The 23,069-nt window shown below is 33.8% G+C and overlaps 1 long non-coding RNA gene across 2 annotated transcripts in view; it reads right to left on the bottom strand.

Annotated features, from left to right (window-relative positions):
- LOC136035832 (uncharacterized) overlaps positions 1–22,362 on the bottom strand; it is a 49,864-nt gene extending 27,502 nt beyond the window's left edge. For both annotated transcript variants that reach the window (XR_010619527.1, XR_010619525.1), the window contains exon 1: positions 22,214–22,362. This is a non-coding gene — a long non-coding RNA (uncharacterized LOC136035832). The remainder of the gene's footprint in view (positions 1–22,213) is intronic.
- Positions 22,363–23,069: the final 707 nt, after the last annotated feature.

Below are 23,069 nucleotides of genomic sequence, written 5' to 3'. Positions count from 1 at the left end.
ATATACGAAGTAATTTCTGTTTAAGTTTTATTAGGTTTTAAGTTTTAATAAGTTTTAAGTTTTAATGTCGCTCCTTACTTTCCGTTAAAAAAACTTGTTTTTTTTTTAATTTAATTTTGTTATAAGTCGCTCTCAGGAAAAGTGCTAACGTGTTGAGTAGGATAAAACTGAATTTTCGTTGTTAAGCAACAAAGGGTCCCCATGAAGACCATTCGAAGGAACATAAAAAATTATGCTAAATGGCAAAATGTAGCTTAAATGTTTCTTCTTAAGGAATAGTATGATTTTGTCTTTCAGATCACGTAGCGCTTTACTGAAAGCATTTCAGACTTCAATATACGTAGCCAACTGGTACTTGAAACGTCAGCCAAGTGTAGCAAGCACAAAAAAGGAAGGTATGTAAGAAATATAGGAAATTACGAGTTGAATTTGAATAAAACTTGAAACCTCAGAATCTTGAAAATTTATTGAGATCACATTTTTGGGGTTAGTATGAAGTAAGCCGAAAACAATCATAAGAATTTGTGATGGCAAGATACTCATTTTTTGCCATTTATATGACGTTTTGGTTACAAAAGCAACATTTTTCAAATGAATCCTTATTAATGCGAATTAGCAAAAATGTAGCCGGTGGAATATGTATTTCTTGAAATTTAGGAGGAACTTTGTTGTTTTTTTCAAAATAATTTTTCAAATTTCAAACTACACTGTAAACAATTACATTGTAAACAGTAAACATCGTAAACGATACTTTTTCGAATACTCAAATAAAGTATAAACACCAGCAAAATGCCCCTAAGAAAATTTATGCATAACAAATTGAAAAAAAAGCTTTGAATTAAATGTGCTGTAACGAAGTAACTTGCAATTACTGAAATAAGTTTTGCAAATTGGGACTGAAATTTTTTGGAGGATTATTTATTGTGGAATTGGCAAATTGTAGGCCCTCTTTGGGAAAGTGCACTGTTCAGTGATACGCAGAAAAGTCTTTTAGGCCGACTTTAAACAGGTTGGATTGGAATACACTTGAATGCAATAGGGAGGCTCGGTTCTCACTTAAAGGTAAGTCTTTCTGCTCTGTTTATCGACTTCTAAAAATGAGATATTGTTAATGATGCAGCGTTTCAAGCAGTTTGATGTTGCGCTAGCTAAATTCAAGAACTATATGGCCCGTGAAAATTATGAAAACAGGAAAGGATTCGCACGGAAAGGCCACTTATCTGGTCTTTTGTTACGGTAGTCACGATGAATTTAGGTTAATAGATGCGAATCTTAAAGAATACAACCTAAAACGAAAGATGCATCCACGCCTGCTATCAAAAAAGCAATTGTGGAACTTGATAATACCCCTGAAATTTATGAAACTCTTTCTAAGACTTTTCTAGCCCTGAAAGCAAATGAAATTAGGGTCTAACACAGTCAAACAGTTCGTGGTAACGAACTGTAGTAAGGAGCGACCCGGCTCAATATTAACCGAAACTCTAAAAAACGGAATTTTGATACCAATAGTTACATCAAAAAAATTGCATTTTAATGCTGATTAAAAATATATGTTTCATCAAGATCAGTTATACCCATCAAAAGTTACGAGCCAGAGAAAATGTGCCTCGTTTTAGAAAATAGGGGAAACACCCTCTAAAAGTCATACAATTTTAACGAAAATCACACCAACAGATTCAGCGTATCAGAGAACTTAATTGTAGAAGTTTCAAGCTCCTATCTATAAAAATGTGGAATTTCGCATTTTTTGCCAAAAGACAGATCACGGATGCGTGTTTATTTGTTTTTTTTGTTTGTTTTTTTTTCCCAGGGGTTATCGTATTGACTCAGTGGTCCTAGAATGCCGTGAGAGGGCTCATTCTAACGGAAATTAAAAGCTCTAGTGCCCTTTTTAAGTTACCAGAAAATTGGAGGGCCCTTAGGCCCCCTCACGCGTTAATTTTTCCCCAAAGTCACCGGATCAAAATTCCAAGATAGCCATTTTATTAACCATAGTAAAAAAACCTAATAACTATGTCGCAGTCCCCGTGGGAGGGGCTGCAAGTTACAAACTTTGACCTGTGTTCGCAAACAGTAATGGTTATTGGGAAGTTTACAGAAGTTTCCAGGGGAATTCTTTGGTTTAGGGGGGAGAGTTGAGGGGGAGGGGCTACGTGGTAGGATATTTCCATGGAGAAACTTCTCATGGGGGAAGAGAATTTCAATGAAGGGGGCGCAGAACTTTCTAGAATTATTTGAAAAACAATGACAAAATAAATATGAAAAGCTTTTTCTACTGAAAGTAAGGAGCAGCATTAAAACTTAAAACGAACAAAAATTATTGCGCATATGAGGGGTTTACCTCCTCGTTATACCTCACTCTTTAGGCTAAAGTATTTTTAGTTATTTCAACTATTTATTCTACGGCCTTTGTGATTCAGAGGTCATTCTTAAGGAATTGGGAAAAAATTTAAGCTTTAATGTAAAGAGCGAGGTATCGACGAGGGTTGAACCCCCTCATATACTCAATAAAAACATACGAATATAGAAGTTCGTTACGTAAGTTAATTCACAAGTTACGTATATTTTTTACCAATGAAATCCTTTTTAAAAAATTAAAAGTTCTAGTTGCTTTTTTAAGTAATCAAAAAATTGGAGGGCAACTAGGCCTCCTCCCTCGCTCATTTTTCTCAAAATCTTCTGATTAATTGCAATTAATTAATGTACAAATTTCGTTTTAATTATTTATGTGCGGAGAGCCAAGATCAAAGCATGCATTAATTCAGAAACGTCCAGAAATTAAATAAAAGACAAGTTTTTTTTAAATGAAAGCAAGGAGCAACATTAAAACTTAAAAGGAACACAAATTACTCCGTATATGAAAGGGGCTTTTCCTCTTCAACGCCGTGCTCTTTACGCTAAAGTTTCTTACTGTTTTAAAAATAGAGTTAAAAGATAGAGTCAAACTTTAGCGTAAAGAACGGGGCGTTGAGGAGGAAAAGCCCCCTTCATAATATTCGATAAAAACAAGTTTTTTTGAACTGAAAGTAAGGAACAACATTAAAACTTAATTCGAACAGAAATTATTACTTATGTGAGAGGGCTCGCTCCCTCGTCAATACCTCGCTCTTAACACTAAAGTTCGAATTGCGTTCAATATCATTAAGAATGGCCCTGAATCATAAAGGGCCTAATTAGAATAATAGCTATTTTGAAAGTACAAAAAAACTTCAGTGTATAGAGTGAGGAATTGACGAAGGGGCGAACCTCCTCATATACGTAATGATTTCTTTTCGTTTTAAGTTTTAATGTTGATCCTTACTTTCAGTTGAAAAAAACTTGTTTTTTTATTTTATTTATGATCGTTTTTTAAATAATGCTGGGGAATTCGGTGCCCCTTCATGGAAATTTCCTTTTCCCATGAAAAATTCCTCCATTGATAGATCCTCCCACAACGCCTCCCCCTACCCCACCTTCCCTGCCAGAAAAAAATCCCCCTGAAAACACCTGTATACTTCCCAGTAATCAACACTATATGTAAACAATGGGCATTTTCACATCTTGCAGCCCTTCCCCCGGGAACTGTGGGGGATTAAGTCATCCTCAAATACATAGTTAGTAGATTTTTCGACATGGTTGAACAAAATTCCTATTTAAAAATTGTAATCGGGTGAATTTGGGAAAAAAGAGCGCGGGAGGGGGCCTAGTTGCCATTAAGTGTCTTTGGTCACTTTAAAAGGGCACTAGAACTAATAATTTCCGTTCTAATAAGCCCTCTTTCGGTGTTCTAGAGGACCACGGGGTCGACATGATCACCCCAGGGAAGAAAAAAACAACAGCAAAACAAAAAAACACGCATCTGTGATCTTTGTTCAGGCCAAAAATACAAGATTCTACCATTTCTGCAGATAGGAGCTTGAAACCTCAGAAGTAGGGTTCTATGATACGCTGAATCTGATTGTGCTGCGAGAGCAACACTTTAGTTTCGTCGTGTTTTTTTTCCAGCTTATTCCTAGAAAGTGACAAGGGCATAACCCATGCAGTTTTTACGGAAAGTGTGGATCTTAGGCCGGTTTGGTGAATATGACTTTGAATTTTGGAAAGCTTCGTAGAACTCTTGCCTGGGGTCAAAAATCTATTGTTTCTACCCATTTCTGTTCATGATTTCAGCTGAATTTATCATTCGGTTTTCGCACTTCAGATTGCGGTAGAGAAATGGTGTCAGACATGCCTCTTAAATTTTAAAAGTTCTCTCACCTCTAAAGAAATTAGAGTTTATCCTTTGCTCCTTTCTAAGTGATGCCGTTAGAAACTTGGCCTATGACGAAAAAGTCAACTTTTGAACTAAGACAGATATTTTTTTTTTGGAAGTAAAAAGCTCTTGATGAGCAGATCAAAGTATATGTCATCCGTTTTTTGGTAGAAAAATTCCTGCATGAGATATATCAGTTTGAAAGTTTAAAGGGGTTGACAACTTCAGTAGTAAGGTACACACTGAAACCAAAAATAGGCCGATACGAAAATGGTATTAGACATGCATCTTAAAATTTACAATCCATCTCATTGCAAAAGAAATTAAAGTTTATCCTTTGCTTCTTTCTAAGTGATGACGTTAGAAACTTGGCCTACGGCAAAAAAGTCAACTTTTGAACTAAGATTGATAGAATTTTTTTTCTATAGCAGTCGATAGCTCTTGATGAGCTGATCAAAGTATATGTCATCCATTTAGAAAAACCTTCATGAGATATACCAGTTTGAAAGTTTAAAGGGGTTGACAACTTCAGTAGTAAGGTACAACCAAAAATAGGCTGATTACAATTGTGAGACATAAAGAGTAGTTTTAAGTAACAGTCGGCTGTTATCTCATAATCATCTTCGGCAGTTAGAGGCTTGCACTTTTGCTAGTTGGTTTACCTATTGTTTGTTTCTGGTGTATCAAACAGTTCGTGGTAACGAACTGTAGTAAGGAGCGACCCGGCTCAATAGTAACCAAAACTCAAAAAATGGAATTTTTATACTAATAGCTACATCAAAAGAATTGCATTTTAACGCTGATTTTAAATACATAAGTTTGATTAAGTTTAGTCTCACCCATCAAAAGTTACGAGCCTGAAGAAATTTGCCTTATTTTAGTAAATAGGGAGAAACAACCTCTAAAAGTCATAGAATCTTAACAAAAATCACACCATCAGATTCAGCGTATCAGAAAAACCTATTGTAAAAGTTTTAAGCTCCTATCTACAAAAATGTGGAATTTTGTATTTTTTGCCAGAAGCGGGACACGCATCGAGGATGCGTGTTTATTTGTTTTTTTTCCAGATATGATCGTATCGACCCAATGGTCCTAGAATCTTGCAAGAGGGCTCATTCTAACAGAAATGAAAAGTTCTAGTGTCCTTTTTAGTGACCAAAAAAATTGGAGGGCACATAGGCACCCTCCCACACTAATTATTTTCCCAAAGTCACCGGATCAAAATTCTGAGATAGCCATTTTATTCAGCGTAGTCGAGAAACCTTATAACTATTTCTTTGGGGACGACTTACTCCCCCACAGTCCCCGTGGGAGGGGCTACAAGTTACAAACTTTGACCAGTGCTTACATATAGTAATGGTTATTTGGAAGTGTACAGACGTTTTCAGGGGTATTTTTAGGTTGGGGGTGTCGAGAAGAGGGGCATATGTTGGGGGAACTTTCCTTGGAGGAATTTGTCATGGGGGAAGAAAATTTTCATGAAGGGAGCATAGGATTTTCTAGCATTATTTAAAAAAAAACAATTAAAAAATAAATATGAAAATTTTTTCCACTGAAAGTAAGGAGAAGCATTAAAACTTAAAACGAACAGAAATTATTACGTATATGATGGGCTTACCTCCTCCCAATACCCCGCTCTTTACGCTAAAGTATTTTTAGTAATTTCAACTGTTTATTCTACGGCTTTTGTGATTCAGGGGTCATTCTCAAGAAATTGGGATAAAATTTAAGCTTTAGTATATAGAGCGAGGTACTGACGAGGGGGTGAGCCCCCTCATATACGTAATAAAAACATGAGAATAAAGAAGTTCGTTACGTAAGCTAATTTGTAAATTACGTATATCTTTAACTAATAAAAACATTCGTAAAAAATTAAAAGTTCTAGTTGCCTTTTTAAGTAACCAAAAATTGGGGGGCAACTAGGCCTCCTCCCCCGCTCCTTTTTTCTCAAAATCATTTGATCAAAACAATGAGAAAGCCATTTAGCAAAAAATAAATATGCAAATTTCGTTTTAATTATTCATCTTCGGAGAGTCAAAATCAAAACATGCATCGATTCAGAACGTTCAGAAAAAAAAAACAAGTTTTTTTTAACGGAAAGTAAGGAGCGGCATTAAAACTTAAAACGAACAGAAATTATTTCGCATATGAAAGGGACTGCTTCCTCATCAACGCCCCGCTCTTTACGCTAAAGTATTTTACTGTTTTAAAAAGTAGAGTTAAGATAAAGAGTCAAACTTTAGCGTAAAGAGCGGGGCGTTGATGAGGAAGCAGCCCCTTTCATATACGAAGTAATTTCTGATCGTTTTAAGTTTTAATGCCGCTCCTTACTTTCCATTAATCTTTTTTTATTTAATTTGATGGTAAGACCGATTCGGTTCCAGTGGTAAGACATGTAGGGGACATGTAAGTAATAATCGGATGCTAGGCTACAATCATTTGAGGGGTTTGCAACTTTTGCTATTTGCAATGAGGGGTTTGTAACTTTTGCGAGTTGGTGTACCTAGTATTAATTTTAACATCCTCACAGATTAACAACTTCAGTGTTTAATCGAAGTGAGGAAACAAAACCAAAGTGTTGCTCTCCCAGCACTTTTCTCAGCGAAGCCGGACAAAGGTTGCCACGACACCTCACGTTGCCCATTCAGCGTAGATCTTGTTTTCATTAAGATTCAATGACTTTTAGGGGGTAATTCCCCCCTTTTCAAAAATAAGGCAAATATTTGATTTATTTGATGTATCTATTGGTATCAAAATTTCAGTTTCTTAGAATTTCAATTACTATTGAGCCAGGTCGCTCCTTACTTACGGTTCGTTACCGCAAACTGTTTGATGATAATAATTTGTTGTTACCCTTAGTTCGCACTAAAACACTTTATACGTAAGACGCACTAAGAGGACTATGAAAAGAAAACCGAAAAGGACACTGACAAAAATAATGTACAATTATTGGCAACTTAACTTTTATTAAACAACATCAAATACAAAGAAATCTAACAAATTACGACACTAGGCACTTGACAAGAAACAAAAATATAATCTAATATAGCGTCTAATAAAAATATAATCTAATATAATCTAGAAATATACATATATATGTATATATATATATATATATATATATATATATATATATATATATATATATATATATATATATATATATATATATATATATATATATTTATATATATATATATATATATATATATATATATATATATATATATATATATATATATACCGTCGGAACTTGTAACTATTATGGGTCAAAATAGGGATACTGAGAAAATACTTGTAGAGCCTAAGGGACAACAATGGAGCTAGATTTTTATTAAAGGCGGGGAAAAGCTTCTAAAATTGTGTCAAAACAACACATGTGATGCGAAAAACACGTTAGACAGCCAACCGAGGGTTTTCTTATCAAAGTGGCGCTTTGCCTTGGGAGAAGCCCGTAAGATTGTTTTAGTTTTTCTTTCAAAGAATCAATTATAAGCCGTTTAGCGGATCGATTCTCCAAATGAAAGGCCAAAATACCTAAGCGAACAGGAAGATGAGATTGTATCTTGACAAACATTGATTGTATCTGTGAAGACAGTCTCCGTTCCAGAGGCGGAAACTCGGTTTTGGAAGTAGGAACTAAAAGACCGATTTCAATCCGTCTGGAGCAAACAACATCAATGGTGTTCTGGAGCACCCCAAGATTATCAGCTAAACGAAGAATGTCGTTGGCATACAAAAAGTGACTTGAATCGATTAATGGGTTGATTATTCTTATGATCTATAGAACTTGCGGCTAGAGGGGTCGAGTCACTTAGGCATCTTTCAGTTTTGAAACTAAGCTTAAAAATCTAATCAACAGCTACTGCAACCTAAGAGCAAAGGAACAAAAAAATAATTCACAAAAAGTCTAAAAACAGAATAAAATTTTCAGTCCAAATGTATTGAAAGGCAAATAAGAAGTTTGTAGTTACCAATATCGAATTGGTATATCGAACTTATATCGAACTTATTGGTAATATCGAACGAATTTATCGAACTTATAAAAACTTCAATAGAACTTTAACGTATAGAGTCGGGCCTTGTTGGGGGCTTTGGGTAGATCCCTCATAGATATCATTTTCTCTGTGCTTTAAATTCCAATGACATTCATTGATTTCTTTTAAAAATTGGAAATTCAATTTGGTTTAAGGCCTCCAATTTGGGTTATAGAAGTTTAAGCTAGTCTATTTCAAGTCAAAATAAAATTGTTCCCAGTAAAATCTGACCTTATGTACCCAGTTTGGCAAGCGTTCGGATTTGAACTCTGGTTAGCAGCTTGGTAAATTTGCAATCAAAATGTTGAAAAAAAATGTAAAAAAGTTGGGGAAAAAGTTGGGATAGCATTTAGCTAATTTAGTACGTATTGAAAACCAATAAGTGTGGTAATTGAAATTATAATACCTTCCTGTACATGAGGCGTAGGAGCCATCCTTACTTGCTACCAAAATACATTTTTGATTCTGGTGGTTTTGTATTTTGATTCTAGGGGGTGGGGTGGGGAGCCAAAACATCAATAGAAATATATCCGTGACTTTTTCCATATGCATTATGTACCTCTGTTTACTTAGCGTAAGGGTTTTAGCAAATGATGATCCCTTTGACACCCAACACCAAGTGATATATCCCCATGCCATCTGTGCTGCTCTGCGTTTTCCCAAGCGTTGAAATTAACAATCGGCATCAATGTTTTTAATTACCATCAAGTTCTTTTGGTACTAAAATCAGCCAGCAGCTGCCCAACTTTAGATCCGAAGCTGCCCGATCCAGGTGCCGAAGAACCGACGCTAGTTTTACCAAATTATGTGAATGGTTCCGGATTTCATTAACCCAATTTCGATTGGGATCGACAACAATCACAATATTAACACGTATCGATAGATCAAAAGATCAGATTTTGAGCGAGATATTTTAAAGAAAATTGTGAGGTATCACGATAAATCAGTAGGTATGCTAGCACTGATGCAACTGCTGACGGAATTGCTCCCTAAATCTATCACTTTACACCTAGGGGCCGTATATACTTTTGTCCTAGTTATCTCAAGATGAAAAATTATGGGTTCCAATAATTTGCCACAAAATCTGACTTTTTAGATGGTTCGAATCTACCCTCCCTCCGTTTTTCTAGTGTTACCTCTAAAATCGATCAGACTAAATCAAGAAAATTTTATTTGTAACAGTTACATTCGGTTTTACTATCATACAAAGCATAGAGTCTTTTGGTAACATTTGCTACAGGCCCAACTCTGGCTTGTTCCAGCCTGGTTCTGATGGCTAATGGCATTAATGGTTGATGGCATCTGGAAAGTTTTCAAAGATATATATCCAAACAACGATGACTTTAACTCCCATTACAAAAACCTGCATATTTTCTGGACTGGGAAGCACTAATCCATCAGGTTTTTTGGTAGAAAGAAACAGCGTAAGAAGAGATTAGCCTGGAATTCTTAGAGTACGTTGGGCAATATTTATTTCCTGGTAGGAGGAAGAAAGCTGTATAGTGTTTTAAAAATATTTCTTATTCGAAAGAAACAGGTCATGTGGTTAAGTAGTCGTTCTTACAATATGAGGAGAAAGTTAAACATTACTGTAAAGAGTGGAGCAGTTGAGGAGGGGACAGCCCCTCTGATGTAAGCATAAATTTTTATCTGGTTTAAGTTTGAGTGTCACTCTATACAGTTATGTCGCCCTATATATATATAGGTATATATATATATATATATATATATATATATATATATATATATATATATATATATATATATATATATATATATATATATATATATTACATAAAAAAAACTAGTTTTTTTTAACTGAAAGTAAGGAGCGACATTAAAACTTAAAACGAACAGAAATTAATCCGTATATGAAATGGGTTGTCCCCTCCGCAATCCCTCGCTCTTTACGCTAAAGCTTTTAATTTTTTTTTTAAAGCAGAATTGTGGCAAAGAGTCAAACTTTAGCGTAAAGAGCGAGGGATTGCGGAGGGGACAATTTTTTCTATAGGGTTCTCTGATACGCTGAATGCAATGGTGTGATTTTTGTTAAGATCCTATGACTTTTAGGGGGTGTTTCCCCCTATTTTCCAAAATAAGGCAAATTTTCTCAGGCTCTTAACTTTTGATGACAAAGACTAAATTCGATGAAACTTATATATTTAAAATCAGAATGAAAATCTGATTCTTTTGATATATCTTTTAGCATCGAAGTTTCGTTTTTTAGAGTTTCGTTTACTATTGAACCGAGTCGCTCCTTACTACAGTTCGTTACCACGAACTGTTTGATATATATATATATATATATATATATATATATATATATATATATATATATATATATATATATATATATATATATATATATATATATATATATATATTTATACATGTATATATATACTACTACTACTACTACTAATAACTCACTGCAGCACCAAGCCGCCTGAGGCCAACACAGCCACGCAAGCTCCTCCTCCAACCTAATCTATTTAAAGCCTCCCTCTTTACAACCTCCCAGGAAGTTCCCATTTCCTTTAAATCTTTATTTTTGACATCCCCCAACCCAAACAAGGACGACCTGCTTTCCGTGTAGCCCCAGACGGTTGGCCAAAAAGGACAATCTTCGGTAATCTGCCATCCTTCATCCGTAGAACGTGGCCTAGCCATCTCAACCTTTCTTTCATTATAGCCCCAGAAAGCGGGATTGAACCACACTTTTAGTACAACCTACTGTTTGAAATACGGTCAGTCAGCCGGGTTCCCAGAACAATCCGTAGGCAATTTCTCTGGAAAACATCTAGTAAATTTTTCATCTGCTTTTGGGAGTGCCCATGCTTCAGAGCCATATTTGACCACTGTCATCACTGTGGCTTCCAATATTCTAATCTTGGTATGTAGACTTATCTTTCTATTCTTCCAAACTTTTTTTAACTGTGAAAAAACACCCTGAGCTTTAGCTATTCTACTTTTAACATCTTTACTAATAATACTACCAAGGTAACTGAAGCTCCCAACCTGATCAATCTTTTCGTTACCTAATGTCACATGTTAATCTTCACTTATTCCTAGCCTTAGTGACTTAGTCTTCTTAACATTAATTTTCAAGCCTATTTTAGCACCCTGAACTCGTAAAACCTCTAAAAATTCATTCATTTTGCTCACACTTTCATCTAATATGCTTAAATCATCAGCATAATCTAAGTCCAGGAGCGTTCTTCCTCCCCATTTGATTCCATGGTCTCCAATTGCCTTTCGTGTGCTCCTTAAGACGAAGTCCATCAAAATAATCCATATAAAGGGGGATAGAACACAACCCTGCTTAACTCCTGATTTAATACAAAAGCAGTTGCTAACCTCATTTCCTACCTTAACCGCAGCAGTATTATTCTCGTACATAGCGCAAATCACTTTAATGTATTTTTCTGGTATACCATATAACGATAAGACCTTTGTTAACGCTGTTCTATCAACAGAATCGAAAGCTTGCTCATAATCGATAAAACTAAGGACCAAAGGTGTTTGACAACAAAGGGACTTCTCAATTATTAACCTAAGAGTGAAAGCATGGTCGACACATCCTCTACCTTTTCTAAAACCGCATTGTTCTTCCCTTAAAACTTTGTCTACAGCATGTCTCAGTCTAAAAAGTATCATATTACTCAGTAATTTGCTACCTACAGAGACCAGACTAATGCCTCGATAATTACGACACTCACTCTTGTCACCTTTCTTATACAGTGGTTTAATTAAGGTTTTCCTAAAATCATTGGGTACTTCCCCTTTTTCAAAAACCATGTTCATAATCTTCAGTAGCTTATTCCTAACCTCAGAGCCAACATATTCAAGAAACCCATTAATCCTACTGTCAGCACCTGGGGCCTTATTATTTTTTAACCCTTTTAGTACTGTCGCTAATTCTTCCTCACTAAACAAATCTTCCTTCACATCCAAGGTATCACAAACTTTTTCATTTTCATCTATATCTTTTCCTGCAACTGCATCTTGGTTTAGCACATTCTCAAAATGTTCCACCCATCTTTCTTTAACTTTTTCCTTATCACTAATTGTGGCCCCATTTCTACCTTTAACTGGGACTAGTCCGAATTGGCTACTCTCTTTCAATTTATTAACATGCCAGTATAATATTTTACTATTATGCCGTCTAGCCGCATCTTCCAGATCCTCAGCAATTTTATCCATCGCCTCCACTTCATATCTCCTTAGTTCATATTTTAATGCTTTCACCACTTTCTTTACATTCCTTTTGTTTTCATACGACCTATCACTCAGATAGTTCTTATACAAACCCCTTCTACTCTCTATTAAACCTAATGCTTTTTCACTAATATTCCTAGTTGCAGTCTTAGCACTCTTCCCTAGGACATCATCAGCAACTTCACAAATTGTTTTTCTGAAATTATTCCATCCATCTTCCACATTGTCAAATTTTAAACCCTCAAGTTTAGTACTCAACTGTTCCTGGAATTTTTTTTCTCAAATTTTCATCCTGAAGTCTACCAACATCATAACTTTCCGGGAGGGAGTTACCCTTCCGAAATTTCAGCTTTAAATTAACCTTAGACACTACTAGATGGTGATCTTTACTTTTAACATCAATAACGGCACTCCTATACACCCTAGTATCTTGTATTGATCCTGCTAGTCTTCTGTTTACAATAACATAAACAATAAGGTTTGCTGTCTTACCATCACGTGAATACCATGTCAACTTATGGGCCATTTTGTGACCAAACACCGTATTGATTATAACTAGGTTGTTCTATCTACAAAATTGCAAAAGCCTATAGCCATTACTGTTTTCTTTTCCTACACCAAATTTACCTAGGCTAAAATACCATCTATCCTTATTTCTACCAACCTCCTAGCAAAATCTCCTAGCAAAAACACCATATTTCTACCTGATACCCTGTCTATTTTCTCTCTCTATATATATATATATATATATATATATATATATATATATATATATATATATATATATATATATATATATATATATATATATATATATATATATATATATATATATATATATATATATATATATATATGTATATATATATATATATATATATATATATATGTATACATCTATATATATATATATATATATATATATATATATATATATATATATATATATATATATATATATACATAATATATATATATATACATAATATGTATATATATATATATATATATATATATATATGTATATATATATATATATATATATATACATATATATATGTATATATATATATATATATATATATATATATATATATATATATACATATATATATATGTACACACACATATATATATATATATATATATATATATATATATATATATATATAAATATATATATATATATATATATATATATATATATATATATATATATATATATATATATATATATATATATGTATATATATATATATGTATATATATATATATATATATATATATATATATATATATATATATCTTACTGCACCTTCAGGTCTCTCATGCATGTTGGTTTTCACTGTAGGTTTTTGATTAAGATGGTACTCTTATCTGAGTAAGTTTATTTCCTATTTCTTAAATTGAGGAATTATTTCCTATTTCTAAAAATTGTGATAGTTCCATCTGTAATTTCAACACCTGCTCCGGGCACAAAAATTTTAGATTTGCAAAATCTCAAGTTTTCAAATTTATCAGTTCTAAAACTTTTAAGAGTTATAACAGTTACAATCATTTTGTAATTTTAAGTATAAGAAAATTGAATCTGAAATTTTCCGTTTTCCACCATGTTTTCCACCATTCTTAACAAGATAATTATACGATAAAATTAATAGTTTTGCAGAGGCTAAAGTAATAAAAGTAATATTTAAATAAATGGAAAACGTTGTGAGTAAAAGAAAATTTTGTTGGATTTGACCTGGACAATTTAGGAGACGAGGGGGATGGTTTGCTAATATAGAGGTCACCCAGGGCGCAACAGAAGACATATAGTTTACATCTCTCAAAATCAGCATGAAAAATAGATTTTATTGTTGCATTTTCTAGAATCAAAATTTTTTAGAGTTTTGTTTCTATTAACATAGGGTTGCTCTTTACTGGTGGTTAGTTACTATGAGCTTCTTTGACCTGAGACTCTGTTAGATATAATGGGTGGCAAATCCTTCTTTCAATTCCTATTTTTAGATTCAAATCTAAGATCTGTAAAACAATGATTCGAGACTGTTGTTCATCGTTTGAAAATACACCCCTCGGATATTTATTAGGAGGATGGGGGTTTTAAAATAGAAAAGAACGTTTATACTGACAATTTCTACGGTTTTGAAGGCAGTTTTTTGAAAACTGCGTAGTAATTTCCCACACGGACACCAGTAGAGGAGGGAAAGGGAAATAGCAGGACGTTAAATATTGTATATAAATTTATAATGATAAATATTACCACTTAAATGTGGTGAAAAAAGCTCCTGAAAGCAACAGCCAAGCCTTCACCTCAGTAGAAATTTCCAAGGAAGGCTCCTAACTTTTCCATCTGTGTACCACTAGGCATGTTAATACAGGCTGATTTCTGTGCCAGAAATCAATTTCTAGTACGAATGAGCGATCATAAATTATTACTGTCTCTGAAACTATAAACCTCGATATATTGATATTTTGATAAATGTAAATTGATTACCCATAAATTTTCATTTGATGGTTTTTTGACCACCTTTTTGTGTCGTTTTATGCCACAAAATGGTAGAAAATACTATTCTTTTTCTCCAAAATATTATCTGGCAATAAAAATGTCAGTAAAACATTCATTTTTCTTTCCAAATAGCCTTCTTTCCTAGCTTTTGAATAATTAATTCGATACCATCACCCCTGGGGGGGGGGGGGGGCAAACAAAAAAAAATGTCGTATAAAAAATGCAAAAGTTCACTTTTTTGTAGATAGATGCTTGAAACCTCTGCAATCTTGTATGCTTAATTTTGATGGTTCAGTTTAAAACAAATCACTTACGATTTACTCGCTGCTTTTCTCCTTTTCCAAAATTGAGGATATTTTCTTGGGCCTGTAACTTTTGATTGGTATCTTTTATATATTTGGAATCAGCCTGAAAATCCAATTTATATAATACATCGGCCTGTATTACATTTAAAACTTATTTTTGGTTTAAGCACAGGTAACAAAAGTTGCTGCTTACTTGCAGTTCGTTACCACCAGCCACTCAATAAATTAAAAATTGGAGGGCAACTAGGCCCCCTCAAATGCTCATTTTCCCCCCAAATTCACCCGACCAAAATTTTGAGATAACCATTTTGTTCGGCATAGTCGAAAAACCTAATAGATATGTCTTTGAGGATAACTTAATCCCCCTAAGCCCACAGGGGAAGGGTTGCAAGTCGTGAATTTTGTCCATTGTTTACTTATAGCTTTGGTTATTGGGAAGTATACAGACGTTTGTATGGAGATTCTTTTTTGATGGGGGTGGGGGGTCAGGAGGAGAAGATTACGCAAGAGGATTTTTCCATGGAGGAATTTTTTTTAGGGGAAGGGAATTTTTCAAGAAGGTGGCGCCGTATTTTCCAGCATTATTTAAAAAACGATCAGAAATTAAACTAAAAAAAACAAATTTCTTCAACTGAAAGTAATGAGAACCATTAGAACTTAAAACAAAACAGAAATTATTACGTATATGAGGGGGGGGGGGGTTTCGCCCCCTCATCAATGACTCGCTCTTTACGCTAAAGTTTTTCTTAGTACTTTCAAAAGAACCTCTTCTAATAATAATGTCTCAATGCTAATCAAGGGTAGAGAAAAAAAATCATTTTAGTACGAATCATTTCAAAAGTATAAAAACTGATGCCTATATATAACTTTTGAAAGCAAGCATCAGCAGTTTCTTGAAGTAATCTGTTCAGTTTATGGAAGCAATTTGTTTCCCCTGCATTTGAAAAGAAATTATATAAAATTACATTTGTTTTCCTTGCATTTGAAAAGAAATTATATAAAAATAAAAAAATGTTAATGGAAATTTATTGTAACGGACGGAATAAACTTAATGTAGTGTTTAAAATATAATGATGTCAAAGACAAATTCCTGAAAGTTTAAGATATATTTAACATTTGAATGCTATGATAATGCAGGAAATTTTGCTGAGTATTCATCGTCTTAGTGAAGAGGAAATGACACGATAGTATGCTTTTAGAAGGTTGGAATGTCTTGCTATCCCAGCCTTTACTCGTCTAAGCTTTTGTTCCTTTCCAAATTTAACTTTCTAATCTATTTGTGTTTTCGCTTGTTTTGTGTGTAATTTCTTTCTGTTTATTTGAGTTGGACTAATTGCATGACCTCATTCTGGTTCCTTTATTTTAATTTCTCTCTTTACTTTCTCTCTTACTTTTCGCTATTTTTCTTTACTTTTACATAAAAAATATATTTTTTGCAGCTTTTTCAAAAAATTTATTTCTGTTCTTTGGCTAGTTTATTTAAGGGCTAATTACAAGATTATTTGTAGTTGACTTTTCAGATTTTTTACTCAAGAAAAGAAATGAAGGATTGCAAGTTAATTTTTAATAAAAATTCAATTTTGAGTTTACTAATGTTTAAGCAGTCGTTCTTGAAGGAATAGTCCAACATTAGAGGGACAGAGAAGAAGTTTGAATGGGGGGGTCCTCATATATTTGAAATAGTTTCTGTAAGTTTTAATTTTGAATGTCATCCTTTACTTTAATTTGAGAATTCGTTTTTTTTTAATTGCCGAATAAAAACAATTATTTCACAAAAACATATTGGCTTTTATTAAATTTTCTAGTCGTTTTGTTTGTTAGAAAATGATTGTTTCTTAGGCGCATATTTGGTTTCATACACGTCGACCATAATATTTAAAGATCGATGCTTTAATTTGTCACTGTAAACGCACTTCAGGAACTAATTCATTGTCCATTTATTAATACTAAAGCTTAAACAGCTCGATTAAGAGAGAGAGAGAGAAGGCAACTAGGCCCCCCTACCACGCTCAGTTTTTTTCCAAATTCACCCATTAAAATTTTTGAGATAGCAATTCTGTTAAGCTTAGTCGAAAATCTAATATCTATGTCTTTGGGGACGAATTAATCCCCGACAGTTCCAGGGGGAGGGGCTACAAGTTACAAACTTTGACCATTGTCTACATGTAGTAATGGTTATTATGAAGTGTACAGATGTTTTCAGGGGGATTTTTTAGCGTTGGGGTGGGAGTGGGTCAGGAGAGAGGGTTACGTGGGAGGATCTTTCCATGGAGGAATTTATCATGAGGGAAGAGAATTTCCATCAAGAGTGCGCAGGATTTTCTAGTATTATTTAAAAAAACAATGAGAAAATAAATAAAACATAATTTTTAGCTTGAAGTAATGAGTAGCAATAAAACTTAAAACGAACATAAAATATCAAACAGTTCGTGGTAACGAACTGTATCAAACAGTTCGCAAAGAAAAAAGAATCGCATTTTGATGACGATTTTAAATATATAAGTTTCATCAAGATCAGTATCACCCATCAAAAGTCACGAGCCTGAGAAAATTTGCCTCATTTTAGAAAATAGGAAGAAACACCCCCTAAAAGTCATACAATCTTAACGAAAATCACACCATCAGATTCAGCGTATCAGAGAACCTAATTGTACAAGTTTCAAGCTACTATCTAAAAAAATGTGGAATTTCGCATTTTTTGCCAGAAGAAAAATCACGGATGCGTGTTTATTTGTTTTCTTGTTTTTTTGTTTTTTTTTGTTGTTTTTTTTCCCAGGGGTGATCGTATCGACTCAGTGGTCCTATAATGTCGCAAAAGGGCTCATTCTAACAGAAATTAAAAGTTCTAGTGCCCTTTTTAAGTGACCAAAAAAATTGGTGGGCACCTAGGCCTCCTCCCAAGCTCGTTTTCCCCAAAGTCACCGGATCAAAATTCTGAGATAGCCATTTTATTCACCATAGTTGAAAAACCTAATAACAATCTTTGGGGACGACATACTCCCCCGTAGTCCCCGTGGAAGGGGCTGCAAGTTACAAACTTTGACCTGTGTTTAAATGTAGTAATGGTTACTGGGAAGTGTACAAACATTTTCAGGGGGATTTTTTTTTGGTTTGGGGGGGGGGGTACGTGGATGGATCTTTCCATGGAGGAACTTATCATGGGGGAAGAGACTTTCAATGAAGGGGGCGCATGATTTTCTAGCATTATAAAAAAAAACAATGAAAAAATAAATATGAAAAGTTTTTTCTACTGAAAACAAGGACAAAAATGATTACGCATATGAGGGGTTTACCTCCTCGTAATACCTCGCTCTTTACGCTAATTTATTTTTAGTAATTTCAACTATTTATTCTACGGCCTTTGTGATTCATGGGCCATTCTTAAAGAATTGGGACAAGATTTAAGCTTTAGTTTAAAGAGCGAGGTATCGACGAGGGGTGAGCCCCCTCATACACGCAATAAAAACATACGAATATAGAAGTTCGTTACGTAAGTTAATTCGTAAGATACGTATATTTTTTACTTATGAAACGTTCGTAAAAAAATTAAAAGTTATAGTTGCCTTTTTAAGTAATCAAAATACTGGAGGGCAACTAGGCCTCCTCCCTCGCTTCTTTTTTCTCAAAATCTTCCGATTAAAACTATAAGAAAGCCATTTAGCCAAAAAAAAATTAATCTGCAAATTTCGTTTTAATTATTTAATTTCGGAGAGTCAAGATCAAAACATGCATTAATTCAAAAACGTCCAGAAATTAAACAAAAAAACAAGTTTTTTAAATGAAAGTAAGGAGCGACATTAGAACTTAAAACGAACAGAAATTACTCCGTATATGAAAGGGGCTTTTCTTTCTCAACGCCCCGCTCTTTACGCTAAAGTTTTCCACTGTTTAAAAAGTAGAGTTAAGAGAAAGAGTCAAACTTTAGTAGCGTAAAGAGTGGGGCGTTGAGAAGGAAAAGCCCCTTTCATAAACGGAGTAATTTTTGTATATGAAAAAATTACTCCGTATATGAAAGGAGCTTTTCCTTCTCAACGCCCCGCTCTTTACGCTAAAGTTTTCCACTGTTTAAAAAGTAGAGTTAAGAGAAAGAGTCAAACTTTAGTAGCGTAAAGAGTGGGACGTTGAGAAGGAAAAGCCCCTTTCATTTAAAAAACTTGTTTTTTTTTGTTTAATTAAGGAAGGACCCGGTTCAATAGTAACCAAAACTTTAAAAAACGGAATTTTGATACTATTAAATACATCAAAAGAATTGAATTTTTAGGCTGATTAGAAATATTTAAGCTTGATCAAATTTATTCTCACCAATCAAAAGTTAAGATCCTGAGAAAATTTGCCTTATTTTGGAAAATAGGGGGAAACATCCACTAAATGTCATATTATCTTAACGAAAATTACACCATCACATTCAGCGTATCAGAGGACCCTCCACTAGAAGTTTCAAACTCCCTATCTACAAAAATGTCGAATTTTGTAAATTTTTTTTGCCAGAAGACCGATCACGGGTGCGTGTTTATTTTTATTTTTTTCTTTTCCCCAGGGGGTGACCGTATAAACCCAGTGGTCCTAGAATGTCGTCAAAGGGCTCATTCTAAAGGAAATTATAAGTTCTAGTGCCCTTTTTAAGTGATCAAAGAATTTGTGAGCACCTAGGCCCTCTTCCACGCTCATTTTTTTCCAAAGTCAACAGATCAAAATTTTCAGATAGCCATTTTGTTCAGCATATACGAAAAAACCTAATAGCTATGTCTTTGGGGGTGACTTACTCCCCCAGAGTCCCTAGGGGACTAGAGGTACGTGGGACGATCTTTCCATGGAGAATTTATCATGGGGGAAGAGAATTTGCATTAAGGGAGAGCATTCTAGCATTCTTGAAAAAAAAACAATGAAAAAAAAAATGTGAAAAAGTTTTTTTCAACTGGATGTAAGGAGCAGCATTAAAACTTAAAACGAACAGAAATTATTATGCATACGAGGAAGTTCATCTCCTCCTAAATACCTCGCTCTTTACGCCAAAGCAATTTTTATATTTTCAACTATTTGTTCTGGACCTTTGTGATTCAGGGGTCATTTTTAAAGAATTGGGGTAAAATTTAAGCTTTAGTGTAAAAAGCAAGGTATTGACAAGGGAGCGAACCCTCTCATATAAGTGAGGAAAATATACGAATATAGAAGCTCGTCATGTAACTTAATTCGTAATTTACGTATATTTGTTGCTAACAAAAACGTTCGTAAAAAAATCAAAAGTTCTAGCTACCTTTTTAAGTAACCAAAAAACTGGAGGGCAACTAGGCCTCCTTCCCCACCACTTTTTTATCAAAATTGTCCTATCAAAACTATGAGAAAGCCATTTAGCCAAAACAAAATTAATATACAAATTTTGTTTTAATTATTCTTGTGCGAAAAGCCAAAATCAAAACATGCATCAATTCAAAAAAGTTCAGAAATTAAATAAAAAAACAAGTTTTTTTAACTGAAAGTAAGGAGCGACATAAAAACTTAAAACGAACAGAAATTACTCCGTATATGAAAGGGGCTGTTACCTTTTCAACGCCTTGCTCTTTACGCTAAAGTTTTTTTATTGCTTTAAAAGGTAGAATTATGAGAAAGGGTAAAATTTTAGCGTAAAGAGTCGGGCGTTGAGGAGGTAAGAGCCCCTTTCATATACGGAGTAATTTCTATTCGTTACAGGTTTTCATGTTGCTCCTTACTTTCAGTTGAAAAAACTTGTTTTCTTCATTTAATACCGTATATAAGGGGGTTCGTCTCCTCCACAATCCTTTGCTCTCTACGCTAAAGTATTTTATTAATGTTAACTATTTATTCTTCGGCCTTTGTGATTCAGGGGTAATTCTTAAAGATGTGGGATAAAATTCAAGCCTTAGTGTAAACAATGAGGTTCTGACGAGGGGGCGAACCCCTTCATATACGTAATAAAAACACAAATATAGAAGTTCGTTACGTAAATTAATTCGTAAGGTTCGTACTTTTATTACTGACAAAAACGTTCGTACGAAAAAAAGAAAATCTAGTTGCATTTTTAAGTAACCAAAAATTGGAGGGCAATTAGGCCCCCTTCCCCAACCGTTTTTTTTCAAAATCATCCAATCAAAAATATGAGAAAGCCATTTAGCAAAAAAAACTAATATACAAATTTCGTTTTAATTATTCATGCGCGGTGAGCCAAAACCAAAACATGCATTAATTCAAAAACGTTCAGAAATTAAATAAAAAAAAGAAATTTTAACTGCATGTAAGGAGCGACATTAAAACTTAAAACGAACAGAAATTATTCCGTGTATGAAAGGGGTTGTCCCCTCCGCAACGCCCCGCTCTTTATACTAAAGTTTTCTTATTGTTTAGAAAAGTAGAGTTGTGACCGAGTCAAACTTTTGCGTAAAGGGCGAGGCGTCGCAGAGGGGACAACCCCTTTTATACGCGGAGTAATTTCTGTTCGTTTTAAGTTTTAATTTCGCTCCTTGCTTGCATTTTTACATGTTTCGACAAATCATAAAATGATATGCATTCTGTTTTAAAAAACTTTTTTTTTTAATTCTGTTTACTATTTCCACGGGTTCTTCTTTGCTTGTTGTTCGTTACCACAGACTGTTTAGCCCTGCAACAATGAAATTTTTAATAGTCACTAGGCTAAACTAAAACTTTATTCTTAGCAAGCATGTGAATTGACAAATATAAGCAGATTAGATACTTGGTCCAAACATGTAACAATGTAAGTATTATTTTGTTTGCATTGTGTATAACAACACAAGCTTATTCAATCGCTACTTTTTACTCCATTGACTTCTTGAAATTATTAGACAATTTATATCCAGTTACAAAAAGTCATTAATTCTTTTAGTCTTAACAAAGTTGTCAAAAATACTTATTTTAACATATGATTAATTTAATAAATACTTACACTTCTTGTAAAATCCTTTTATTCAGTTCACCTTTTCCGGTACAGATTTTTTCATAGGAACTGTCGATGATTAAAAACATAAATTGAGACTGTTTTCACTCGAGTTGATCAGTATCAATACTTCTTATAAAACTTGAGTTGTGTCTGCATTATAGCCTACAACCAAACACTAATTACTGATACCTGCTCATAGGAAAATAGTAATTTCTAGCATTTAGGCAGGCGTCTCTGGGGCCGATGTCTTTCGTGACTTTGGATCTACACAGGACTAATGATTCTTTGGGTTGAAACCCGTCAGGCTTTTATGGGAATGGAACAGTAAAAATAATTTAGTCAACCGAAATATAATTATATAGCATCAAAGAAGTATAATCAAACATGAGTAATAGCACACATGAATGAAGTTCTGGCTTTTGTTTGTATAAATAACAACTGAATGATATCTCAGATTAGAGCAAAGTACTTCTCCCGGGATTACATATTAGCATATATCTCATCTTACCGTGGCCCCTTAAAAATACCCCCGAAATACCCAACCCCTGAAAGTACAATATCTATATAGGTAAAACCATTTGTTTCTGTCTTAATATTTGCATCGAATTTGCAGCTAGGCTATTCCAGCTAAATATAAAATATTAATAGGCTATTCCAGCTAATATGTAAAATTTTTACAGAATAATTGAAGAAATCAAAAAGGGTCATAAAAATTAAAAAAATTGAAATCTAAAACAATGGTAAAAGTTGCATTTGTATAACTATTTGCATGTGACTAAGTTTTTTTTTTCAAAATATGGCTGGTGAACACATGCTAATTTAAAAACGAAATTTCCCAGAAAGAAAATTTTTTGGAAAGTTA

The sequence above is a fragment of the Artemia franciscana genome, chromosome 14 (genome assembly GCF_032884065.1).
Source record: "Artemia franciscana chromosome 14, ASM3288406v1, whole genome shotgun sequence".
In the NCBI taxonomy this organism is placed as follows: domain Eukaryota; kingdom Metazoa; phylum Arthropoda; class Branchiopoda; order Anostraca; family Artemiidae; genus Artemia; species Artemia franciscana.
The sequence above is the reverse complement of the archived record's forward strand: the minus strand, read 5'-3'. Positions and strand labels throughout refer to the sequence as shown.